The sequence below is a fragment of the Heterodontus francisci genome, chromosome 9 (assembly GCF_036365525.1).
Source record: "Heterodontus francisci isolate sHetFra1 chromosome 9, sHetFra1.hap1, whole genome shotgun sequence".
Taxonomy (NCBI): domain Eukaryota; kingdom Metazoa; phylum Chordata; class Chondrichthyes; order Heterodontiformes; family Heterodontidae; genus Heterodontus; species Heterodontus francisci.
In genome coordinates this window covers 20,900,084-20,912,306 of record NC_090379.1, presented here as the reverse complement: position 1 = coordinate 20,912,306, position 12,223 = coordinate 20,900,084, and positions in this window count along the sequence as shown.

The window sequence follows — 12,223 nt, the reverse complement described above, 5'->3', positions numbered from 1 at the left end:
AAGTTGAGCAGTCCTTACAGGAAGTGAGCCAAGCTAACAATGAGGCAAGAGAGTTTGGGAGGGGCATTTTGCATAAAGGTTCCTTGCCAGTGACCACAAATGAATATGTGAGCTGTGGGTAGCCCTCCCAATCCATCATATCACTAAGGTGAAATTGATGCTGATGATAGACGGACGATAAGCTAAAAATTCATCCGCCTCGTTGTTTGGGTGCAGGGGTCGTGATTCACGACTTGCCCGGGGCAGTTCCGTTGGAGGTGAGCAGCATATAAATTTGGTGCTCCACCTTATTGCCATGATTGTAGCATGGGGATGAGCATTTTCCTTGCAGCTGGCTCACTCATTTTGCCTCTGTGCTCGTCAGAGGGCAGATCAGTGTTTTGCTGACAACTCTTGGTGCAGCCAGCCTGCTCTTCTTAAAGGTATTCCTGTACTCAAGGCCAGCTTGGGTCTGCAAATGAAACCCGACCCGAGCCAAACAGAACTACATCTGAGCCCGAGCCCGAGCCCGACCCGCCCGAGTCCTTCCATTTTTTCCCACGCCTGACCCAACCATCAGTTAACCTACCTTCTGTTTTTCACTTTGTTGCTTATCTGTACAAGTTTAAAATAACTGTAACAAAACCACCGTTCAAGCCCAAAAAGTAAATTAACTTTGGAGCCACTTACCTGAGGTTGTGATAAAGTGCGTCCGACCCAGCCCGACCCGAGCTGAGCCCGAATGCCGGACCCGGAAGTGTGACCCGAACCCGACACATGTCATCGGGTCCCGTCAGGTTCGGGTTGGGTAGCCAGCCTTTATTCTGTACCTCTTAAAGGGAAGCTGCACTGAATAATGTGTTGGAATTTAAAAGATGGAAAATGTGACTCCAGGGTGATAGATGTGACGTTGGAGGCATTAGTGGTGCAGGTGGGCAGGAGGAGAGATACCAAGGTTCTCCAGAGATGCCAGAAGACTCCCAAGGACTACCCTCAAAAGGAGTGGAAGCAGGTGGCCAGAGAGATCAATTCCCGGAGTCTGGCTCCAAGGATCTGGCAAGAAGATCTACAAGAGTGCTATAAGAAGTCTAATGACCTCACATGGGTGGTCAAGGTCAGTGAATGCATCTTTACAGGAGTTCTCCGACACCAGCACCTCACGCTGCTGAATGCACCACACACCCATCACTCACCCAGCAGCACTCGCTGTCACTCAGAACTCACATCTAACATTCAGATACTCCACCTCACCCTCACACACCTACCAATGATGCCAGTCTCACACCCGCCTCTTGTTGCTTCATTCAGCTATGGCATCACCCAAACACAATGCTACACAATCACTGATATTCTGCCCTCTCTCTTGTAGGACAAGATGGCACACAATAGCAGGGAGCCGAGCAGAACCAGCAGGAGATAAGGACACCTGCACTTCCTGAGCCCTGTGGAGATGACTCTCAGCATCATGCGGCCAGCTATGACAGAGCCCATGGCATCCGCCATCACTGAGAAGATTGAGATGATGCCCCACCTTATGCTCCTTCCCAACTCCCAGCTCACCTTCACCCTACTATCTGGTGTAATGAGCAAGCTATTGATTGTGTGACTATGGGCCTCCTGCTTCCCACCCCCCTACCCCACCGCACCCACCCCACCCCATTTCACACACACCAACCTCCCCTTCTAATTTTCTGCTTTCAGACACCCAGGTGCTGCCACCTGCACAGCAGCCCAAGGAGAAAAAGAGAGTGAGCAACAGCACAGCACTGATGACGAGGCTCTATCACTTGTATGGACACTCGCAGACACTAGCTCAGATACTGGCTCTGCATGTACATTGGAAGACAGTATAGAGTTAGATTCAACATGTGGTGAGTTATCTGGGCACAAGTGGGCTGTAGCCAGGCAAGGGGGAAGGATGATTTATTTGCCAGCTCACTGGAGGGTGAGGTGACAGACTAGTACTGTTGCAGAGGACTCAGATGAGGGCCTCAATGGGGTGACATACAGGAAAGCACTGAATGGGAATGCACACTGAGATGCTGGGTGCATCGGCTAGCCTCCCAGACAGCCTCCTGTCACTGTCAAGGAGCATGGAGGAGTCTGGCTTCAAATTAGCAGATGGCATCAACCAGAGCTTGCTTTCTCCACAGCCTCTGCTCCATCTTCCTGTCATGTTGCAGACCCAGAGGCATTGGCACTGCTTCCCCCCCCCTGCTGTACCTGTTGCAGCCTTTGTGTGGACAGGTCAACTGCCCTCTTTGTGAGGATGCAGCAACACACACTGCCAAATCTAGGAATTCACCACAACACCTCCAAAACACTTGGAATAGTTCCAGACACTTTGCAATAGCAGAAGTTCTTCAAAATTACCTCCCTTGCCCTTTGGCTGCCTGGCCCTTTAAGGAACACGAGTGCAGGGTCCATCTTGCAGCACAGTGCTAGTTTTTTTTTGAAGAGTGATTTGCAAATTTATGGCCTGGGCTTGCCTGGTCCAAATTAACTATCCTGCCATCGCATCAGGTGGTTGGGCTGTGTGGATAGCGTTCAGAAAACACTTCTTCAGAAGCTTCCAGCGTGTGCTGAGGACACCAGCATGGGGGTCCTATTCACGAGGGTGGATTGTGCAGGCTGCACCAGGAGTGGCTGGCGGTGTCCATAGCGATGGATGAAATTTGCACCCAGAATGCTGAGGATGGGGTTGCAGCAAAATGTCTCATCATGGAGTCCAAAAGCATACAGTAAGAATTTCCCCTTATAACATTTAGGTTATTGGCAAAATAGACCTCAGCATGTTCTCCTTTTAATCACTAGCCTTTTGAAAACATTCCAACCAAAGACATGAATGCTCCTCATTGCTTTTTCATACTCCCTGGTATTTGAAGGAACACTTCTAAGTATGTCCAGTAGATGACAGTCAACTCTAAGTTTACTTCTGTGCAGACTACAAGACAATATATGGAACTGCATCTGTAAATTAGAAATTCATCTTTGTGAAAACGAGTGTATTTACCTTTTAGTTTATGACCCCAATCTAGCACGATAATGGAATATCAAGGTCACCAAACAAGTATAACAGCAACTTGTAATTATAAAGCACCATTAACACAATATAAATAACGTCCGAGGCATTTCCCAGAAGCGTTATGAAACAAATTTGAACACTGAGACACATAAAGTGATATTAGGGCAGATGGGTAAAAGCTTGGTCAAAGAGTTAGGTTTTAAGGAGTATTTTAAAGGAGGAAAGAGAGGTAGAGAGGTGGAGAGATTTAAGGAGGGTATTCCAGAGCTTAGGGCCCAGGCAGCTGATAGCATGGCCACCAATGGTTGAGCGATTAAAATTGGGGATGCTCAAGAGGCCTGAATTGGATGAGTGGAGATATCTTGGAGTGTTGTGGGGCTAGAGGAGATTACAGAGATAGGGAGGGGCAAGGCCATGGAGGGATTTAAAAACAAGGATGAGAGTTTTAAAATTGAGGCATTGCTTGACCAGGAGTCAATGTAGGTCAGGGAGCACAGGGGTGATAAATGAATGGGATTTGGTACAAGTTAGGACACGAGTGGCAGAGTTTTGGATGACTTCAAGTTTACATAGGGTAGAATGTGGGAGACCAGCCAGGAGTGCATTGGAACAGTCAAGTCTGGAGGTAACAAAGACATGAATGAGGGTTTCAACAGCAGAAGAGAGGAGACAAGGGTGGAGTTAGGTGGTCACAAAGGTGGAAATAGGCAATCTTAGTGATGGAACAGATATATTGTTGGAACTCATCTTGGGGTCAGATATGACACCACAGTCGCGAAGAGTCTGCTTCACCCTCAGAAAGTTGCCAGGAAGAGGGATGGAGTTGGTAGCTAGGGAATGGAGTTCAGAATGGGGTCCAAAGACAATGGCTTTGGAGGAAATTTCTGCTCTTGAACTACTGGATGTCAGACAAGCAATCTAATAATTTAGCAACAGTGGAGGCGTCAAGAGAGGTGGTGGTGAGGTAGAGCTGGGTGTCGTCAGCGTATATGTGAAAACTGACGCTCTGTTTTCAGATGATGTCACCGAGGGGTAACATGTAGGTGAGAAATAGGAAGGGGCCAAGGATAGATCCTTGGGAGACACCAGAGATAACGGTGTGGGAGCAGGAAGAGAAGCCATTGCAAGTGATTCTCTAGCTACAATTACATAGATAAGATTGGAATCAGGAGAGAGCAGTCTCACCCAGCTGGATGACAGTGGAGAGGCATTGAAGGAGGATGGTGTGGTCATCCCTGTCAAAGGCTGAAGGCAGGACAAGGAGGGATAGTTTACCTTTGTCACAGTCACATAGGATGTCATTTGTGACTTTGATAAGTGCTGTTTTGGTACTGTGGCAGGGGCAGAAACCTGATTGGAGGAATTGAAACGTGATGTTTCCAGAAAGATGAGCACGGATTTGGGAGGTGGTGACACATACAAGGACTTTGGAGAGGAAAGGGAGGTTGGGGTGGTAGTTTGCAAGGACCGTGGAGTTAATGGTTGTTTTGTTGAGGAGAGGGGTAATGATGGCAGATTTAAAGGAGAGAGGAACAGAACTGAGGAGAGAGAACCATTAACATTAGTAGCTAACATGGGGAAAAGGAGGACAAGTTGGGTGGGCAGCAGTTTAGTGAGAATAGGATCAAGGGAGTAGGAGTTGGGTCTTGTATCCAAAGCCTAGAATGTTACCATATTTTTTTATATTTTTGCAGTTGTCAGAATGAGGGGGGATCTTATAGAAACATATAAAATCATGAAGGGAATAGATAAGATACAAGTAGAGAGGATGTTTCCACTGGCAGGTGAAGCTAGGACAAGAGTGCATAGCCTCAAGATTAGAGGGAGCAGATTTAGGACTGAATTAAGAAGGAACTTCTTCACCCAGAGGGTTGTTAATCTATGGAATTCCTTGCCCAGTGAAGTAGTTGACGCTTCTTCAGTAAACATCTTTAAAGCTAAGGTAGATATCTTTTTGAACAATAAAGGAATTAAGGGATACGGTGGGAGCGCGGGTAAGTGGATCTGAGTCCACGAAAAGATCAGCCATGATCTTATTGAATGGCGGAGCAGGCTCGAGGGGCCGGACAGCCTACTCCTGCTCCTAGTTCTTATGATCTTATGATTACTATTTTACAGTTGTTCATGGCATAAGTTAATGACCTAATCGTAATTGATTGGATTTTGGAATGACTGCAATTTTACAAGTTTTAATAGGCTAATTGGGAGGGGCTGAATGTTGAATTGATTAGATTTTTCAGTTGTTATTGAGTAACTGGAATAATGTGATCACAGAAACCCTGTCTTGTTTATTTACAACAATATAACCACAAACTCAGCCTAATGGGCCAACCTGAGCCAGGAACGGCCCATCACAAGCCATAGACCAGGACAATGGAGACAAGGATAAAGAGCGCTCTGCTAGACATGCAGGCATTTCAGAACTGATTGTTCCAACAAACTGCAGCTACAGGAACAAAGGAAAAGGGGTTATTCCACAAATCTGAACATGAGGACTATCAGATAACCCAATCAAGTGAGAAAAGAATAATTGTCTCATCAGACAAGGAGGTGCCAGAAGGGGCCTGCAAAAGGTGGGAATATTGAGATAAGAGGAGGATATCCCAGAGATTGGCACTGCAATCAGGAGCGGGTAGTCTAGTCAACCATTGGAAGATGCAGACAGATGGGACAATGGCAGAGTGACTAACCGAGAGTCTGCTCCCATGCAAAGGCAAACTCAAAAGGCTTGGGTGAGAACATTGTTGTACCGTTAATATACTTGGTGATCAATAAAATGGTTACTGTGCTCCAGTAGAAAATTTTGTCTCACCTGATTCATTGTCTGAATCCAGACTTGTTAAGACCTCGAAGGTCCCTACAGTCTCATGGACAAGTTGAGATCAGAGAGGGCATGAGGGGAGATAGGCAAGAAACCAGAGAAAGGTGTGAGTTCAGGAGGAAGGCAGGGGTAATTTTAGATCAAGTTTGGCTCGGTGGGCTAGTGGAAGGTAGGGAAGCAGCAGAGGCAGCTGATCAGATGGTCTCAATCTTAGTGACAAAGAAATCCATGAGCTTCTCACACTTATTGTTGGAGGCGAGGGTGGAGGAGACAGGGAAGAGAGATTTACGAACATATAAGCATACGCATTAGGAGCAGGAGTAGGCCACTTGACCCCTTGAGCCTGCTCCGCCATTCAATACATTCATGGCTGAACTGATTACTCCACTTTTCCACCTACCCCCGATAACCTTTCACCCCCTTGCTTATCACAAACTCTGCCTTAAAAATATTTAAAGACTCTGCTTCCACCGCCTTTTGAGGAAGAGAATTTCAAAGACTCACGACCTTCTGAGAGAAAAAATTTCTCATCATCTCTGTCTTGAATGTCTTAAATCTCTCTTTAAATTCTTACATGGCTGCAGGGTGACCAAGGATGGGAACTGAACATCCCTTGGGGAAGAGTGACCATAACATGATAGAATTTTTCATTAAGATAGAGAGCGAGAAAGTTGATTCTGAGACTAGGGTCCTGAATCTAAATAAAGGAAACTATGAAGGTATGAGGCACGAGTTGGCTATGATAGATTGGGGAACGTTACGTAAAGGGTTGACAGTGGATAGGCAATGGCTAGCATTTAAAGAGTGCATGGATAAATTACAACAACTGTTTCATCCTGTCTGGTGCAAAAATAAACCAGGAAGTGTGGCTCAACTGTGGCTTACAAAAGAAGTTAGGGATAGTATTAGATCCAAGGAGGATAAATATAAAATGGCCGGAACAAGCAACAAACCTGAGGATTGGAAGCAGTTTAGAATTCAGCAAAGGAGGACAAAGGGATTGCTTAAGAAGGGGAAAATAATGTATGAGAGTAAGCTGGGAGAGAACATAAAAACTGACTGTAAAAACTTCTATAGGTATGTGAAGAGAAAAAGATTAGTGAAGACAAATGTAAGTCCCTTACAGTCAGAAACGGGGAAATTTATAACGGAGAACAAAGAAATGGCAGATCAATTAAATACATACTTTGGTTCTGTCTTCACAAAGGAAGATACAAATTACCTCCCAGAAATGTTGGGGAACATAGGGTCTAGTGAGAAGGACAAACTGTATGAAATCAGTGTTAGTAGGGAAATAGAGTTAGGGAAATTGATGGGATTGAAGGCTGATAAATCCCCAGGACCTGATAATCTACATCCCAGAGTACTTAAGGAAGTGGCTCTAGAAATAGTAGATGCATTGCTGGTCGTTTTTCAAAATTCTATAGACTCTGGAACAGTTCCAACAGATTGGAGGGTAGTTAATGTAACCCCACTATTTAAAAAGGGAGGTAGAGAAAAAACAGGGAATTATAGACCAGTTAGCATGACATCAGTAGTGGGGAAAATGCTAGAGTCCATTATAAAAGATATAATAGCAGAGCACTTGGAAAACAATGACAGGATCGGAAAAAGTCAACATGGATTTATGAAAGGGAAATCATGTTGGACAAATCTACTGGAATTTTTTGAGGATGTAACTAGTAGAATAGAAAAGGGAGAACCAATGGATGTGGTGTATTTGGACTTTAAGAAGGCTTTCGATAAGGTCCCACATAAGAGATTAGCGTGCAAAATTAAAGCACATGGGATTGGGGATAAGGTACTGATATGGATAGAGAACTGATCGGCAGACAGGAAACAAAGAGTAGGAATAAGCGGGTCTTTTTCCGAGTGGCAGGCAGTGATCATTGGGGTACTGCAGGGATCAGTGCTAGGACCCCAGCTATTCACAATATATATGAATGATATAGATGAGGGAATTAAATGTAATATATCCAAGTTTGCAGACAACACAAAGCTGGGTGGGGTGTGAACTGTGAGGAGGATGCAGAGAAGCTCCAGTGTGATTTGGACAGGTTGAGTGAGTGGACAAATACATGGCAGATGCAGTATAATGTGGATAAATGTGAGATTATCCACTTTGGTAGCAAAAACGGAAAGGCAGATTATTATCTGAACGATGACAGATTGGAAAAGGGGGAGGTGCAGCGAGACCTGGGTGTCCTTGTGCACCAGTCGCTGAAAGTAAGCATGCAGGTGCAGCAGGCAGTTGAGCAGGCAAATGGTATGTTGGCCTTCATAGCGAGAGGATTCGAGTACAGGAGCAAGGATGTCTTGCTGCAATTATACAAGGCCTTGGTGAGACCACATATGGAGTATTATGTGCAGTTTTGGTCTCCTTATCTGAGGAAGGAAGTTCTTGCTATGGAGGGAGTGCAGTGAAGGTTCACCAGACTGATACTGGGATGGCAGGACTGACGTATTAAGAGAGATTGGATCGATTAGGCTTGTATTCGCTAGAGTTTAGAAGAATGAGAGGGGACCTCATAGAAACCTACAAAATTCTAACAGGACTGGACAGACTAGATGCAGGAAGGATGTTCCCGATGGTGGGTGATTCCGGAACAAGGAGTCACAGTCTAAGGATAAGGGGTAAGCCATTTAGGATTGAGATGAGGAGCGATTTCTTCACCCAGAGAGTGGTGAACCTGTGCAATTCTCTACCATGGAAAGCAGTTGAGGCCAAATAATTAAAAATATTCAAGAAAGAGTTAGATATAGTTCTAAAGGGATCAAGGGATACGGGGAGAAAGTGGGAACAAGGTACTGAGTTTGGATGATCAGCCATGATCATATTGAATGGTAGTGCAGGCTCGAAGGGCCGAGTGGCCTACTCCTGCTCCCATTTTTCTATGTTTCTATGTTCCTAAATGGGCGACCCCTTATTTTTAAACAGTGACCGCTAGTTCTAGATTCTCCTACAAAGGGAAAACATCCTTTCCACGTCCACCCTGTCAAGACCCCTCAGGATCTTATATGTTTCAATCAAGTTGCCTCTTACTCTTCTAAATTCCAACGGATACAAGCCTAGCCTGTCCAATCTTTCCTCGTAAGACAGCCCACCCATTCCAGGTATTAGTCCAGTAAAGCTTCCCTGTACTGCCTCCAACGTATTTACATCCTTCCTTAAATAAGGAGACCAGTACTGTACACAGTATTCCAGATGTGGTCTCACCAATGCCCTGTATAGCTGATGCATAACCTCCCTACTTTTGTATTCAATTCCCTTCGCGATAAACGATAACGATAAATTAGCTTTCCTAATTACATGCAGTACCTACTAACTTTTTGCGATTCGTGCGTTAGGACACCCAAATCCCTTTGCATCTCAGAGCTCTGCAATCTCTCACCATTTAGATAATACGTTTCTTTTTTATTCTTCCTGCCAAAGTGGACAATTTCACACTTTCCCACATTATACTCCATTTGCCAGGTCTTTGCCCACTCACTTAACGTATCTATATCCCTTTGTAGCCCCCTTATGTCCTCTTCACAAGTTACTTTCTGACCTATCTTTGTGTCATCAGTAAACTTAGCCACCATTCCTTTGGTCCCTTCATCTAAGTCATTTATGTAAATAATAAAATGTTGAGGCCCCAGCACAGACCCTGTGGCACACCACTCGTTACATCTTGCCAACCAGAAAATTACCCATTTCTGCCTACCCTCTGTTTCCTGTTAGCTAGCCAATCTTCTATCCATGCCAATATGTTACGCCCTACACCATCAGCTTTTGTTATCTGCAATAACCTTTGATGTGGCACCTTATCAAATTCCTTCTGGAAATCTAAGTTCAATACATTCACCGGTTCCCCTTTATCCACAGCACATGTAACTCCCTCAAAGAACTCCAATAAATTGGTTAAACATGATTTCCCTTTCACCAAACCATGTTGACTCTGCCTCATTACCTTGAATTTTTCTAAATGCTCTGCTATAATGTCTTTAATAATAGCTTCTAACATTTTCCCTAAGACAGATGTTAAGCTAACTAGCCTGTAGTTTCCTGCTTTCTGTCTTCCTCCCTTTTTGAATAAAGGAGTTACATTGGCTATTTTCCAATTTAACGGAACCTTCCCCGAATCTAGGGAATTTTGGAAAATCAAAACCAACACATCAACTATCTCACGGGCCACTTCTTTTAAGACCCTAGGATGAAGTCCATCAGGACCCAAGGACTTGTCAGCCCCCAGCTCCAACAATTTGTTCAGTACCACTTCCCTGGTGATTGTAATTTTCTTGAGTTCCTCCCCCCCTTCCATTTCCTGACATACAGCTATTTCTGGGATGTTATTTGTATCTTCAACAGTGAAGACCGATGCAAAGTATCTGTTCAATTCATCTGCTATCTACTTATTATCCATTATTAATTTCCCAGATTCACTTTCTACAGGACCAACGCTCACTTTATTAACTCTTTCATAAAATGGTTACTGTGCTCCAGTAGAAAATTTTGTCTCACCTGATTCATTGTCTGAATCCAGACTTGTTAAGACCTCGAAGGTCCCTACTCAGAGAGGGCATGAGGGGAGATAGGCAAGAAACCAGAGAAAGGTGTGAGTTCAGGAGGAAGGCAGGGGTAATTTTAGATCAAGTTTGGCTCGGTGGGCTAGTGGAAGGTAGGGAAGCAGCAGAGGCAGCTGATCAGATGGTCTCAATCTTAGTGACAAATAAATCCATGAGCTTCTCACACTTATTGTTGGAGGCGAGGGTGGAGGAGACAGGGAAGAGAGATTTACGAACATACAAGCATACGCATTAGGAGCAGGAGTAGGCCACTTGACCCCTTGAGCCTGCTCCGCCATTCAATACGTTCATGGCTGAACTGATTACTCCACTTTTCCACCTACCCCCGATAACCTTTCACCCCCTTGCTATCACAAACTCTGCCTTAAAAATATTTAAAGACTCTGCTTCCACCACCTTTTGAGGAAGAGAATTTCAAAGACTCACGACCTTCTGAGAGAAAAAATTTCTCATCATCTCTGTCTTGAATGTCTTAAATCTCTCTTTAAATTCTTACATGGCTGCAGGGTGACCAAGGATGGGAGCTGAACATCCAAGGATATTCAATATTTAGGAAAGACAGGCAAAAGGGGAAAGGAGGTGGAGTAGCATTGTTAGTAAAAGAGGAAATCAATACAATAGTGAGGAAGGATATTAGCTCAGAAAATTCTGATGTGGAATCTGTATGGGTGGAGTTAAGAAACAACAAGGGGCAGAAAACATTGGTGGGGGTTGTCTATAGATCCCCAAACAGCAGTGGTGATGTAGAGGATGGCATTAAACAGGATATTAGAGACATATGCAATAAGGGTGCAACTGTAATTATGGGTGAATTTAATCTACAGCTAGATTGGGCAAACCAAATTAGCAATAATACTGTAGAGGAGGAATTCCTGGAGTGCGTACGTGATGTCTTTTGGACCAATACGTTGAGGAACCAGGTAGAGAACAGGCCATCCTAGACTGAGTATTGTGTAATGAGAAAGGATTAGTTAACAATCTTGTTGTCCGTGGTCCCTTGGGGAAGAGTGACCATAACTTGATAGAATTCTTCATTAAGATAGAGAGCGAGAGCGTTGATTCTGAGACTAGTGTCCTGAATCTAAGTAAAGGAAACTATGAAGGTATGAGGCACGAGTTGGCTATGATAGATTGGGGAACGTTACGTAAAGGGTTGATAGTGGATAGGCAATGGCTAGCATTTAAAGAGTGCATGGATAAATTACAACAACTTTTCCATCCTGTCTGGTGCAAAAATAAACCAGGAAGTGTGGCTCAACTGTGGCTTACAAAATAAATTAGGGATAGTATTTAGATCCAAGGAGGATAAATATAAAATGGCCGGAACAAGCAACAAACCTGAGGATTGGGAGCAGTTTAGAATTCAGCAAAGGAGGACAAAGGGATTGCTTAAGAAGGGGAAAATAATGTATGAGAGTAAGCTGGGAGAGAACATAAAAACTGACTGTAAAAACTTCTATAGGTATGTGAAGAGAAAAAGATTAGTGAAGACAAATGTAAGTCCCTTACAGTCAGAAACAGGGAACTTTATAACGGGGAACAAAGAAATGGCAGACCAATTAAATACATACTTTGGTTCTGTCTTCACAAAGGATGATACAAATTACCTCCCAGAAATGTTGGGGAACATAGGGTCTAGTGAGAAGGACAAACTGTATGAAATCAGTATTAGTAGGGAAATAGAGTTAGGGAAATTGATGGGATTGAAGGCTGATAAATCCCCAGGGCCTGATAATCTACTATGGGGTTATTAATTAATCCTATCTCGTTGCACAATAACAGGTCTAGTACAGCCTGCTCTCTGGTTGGCTCCAGTACGTATTGTTCCA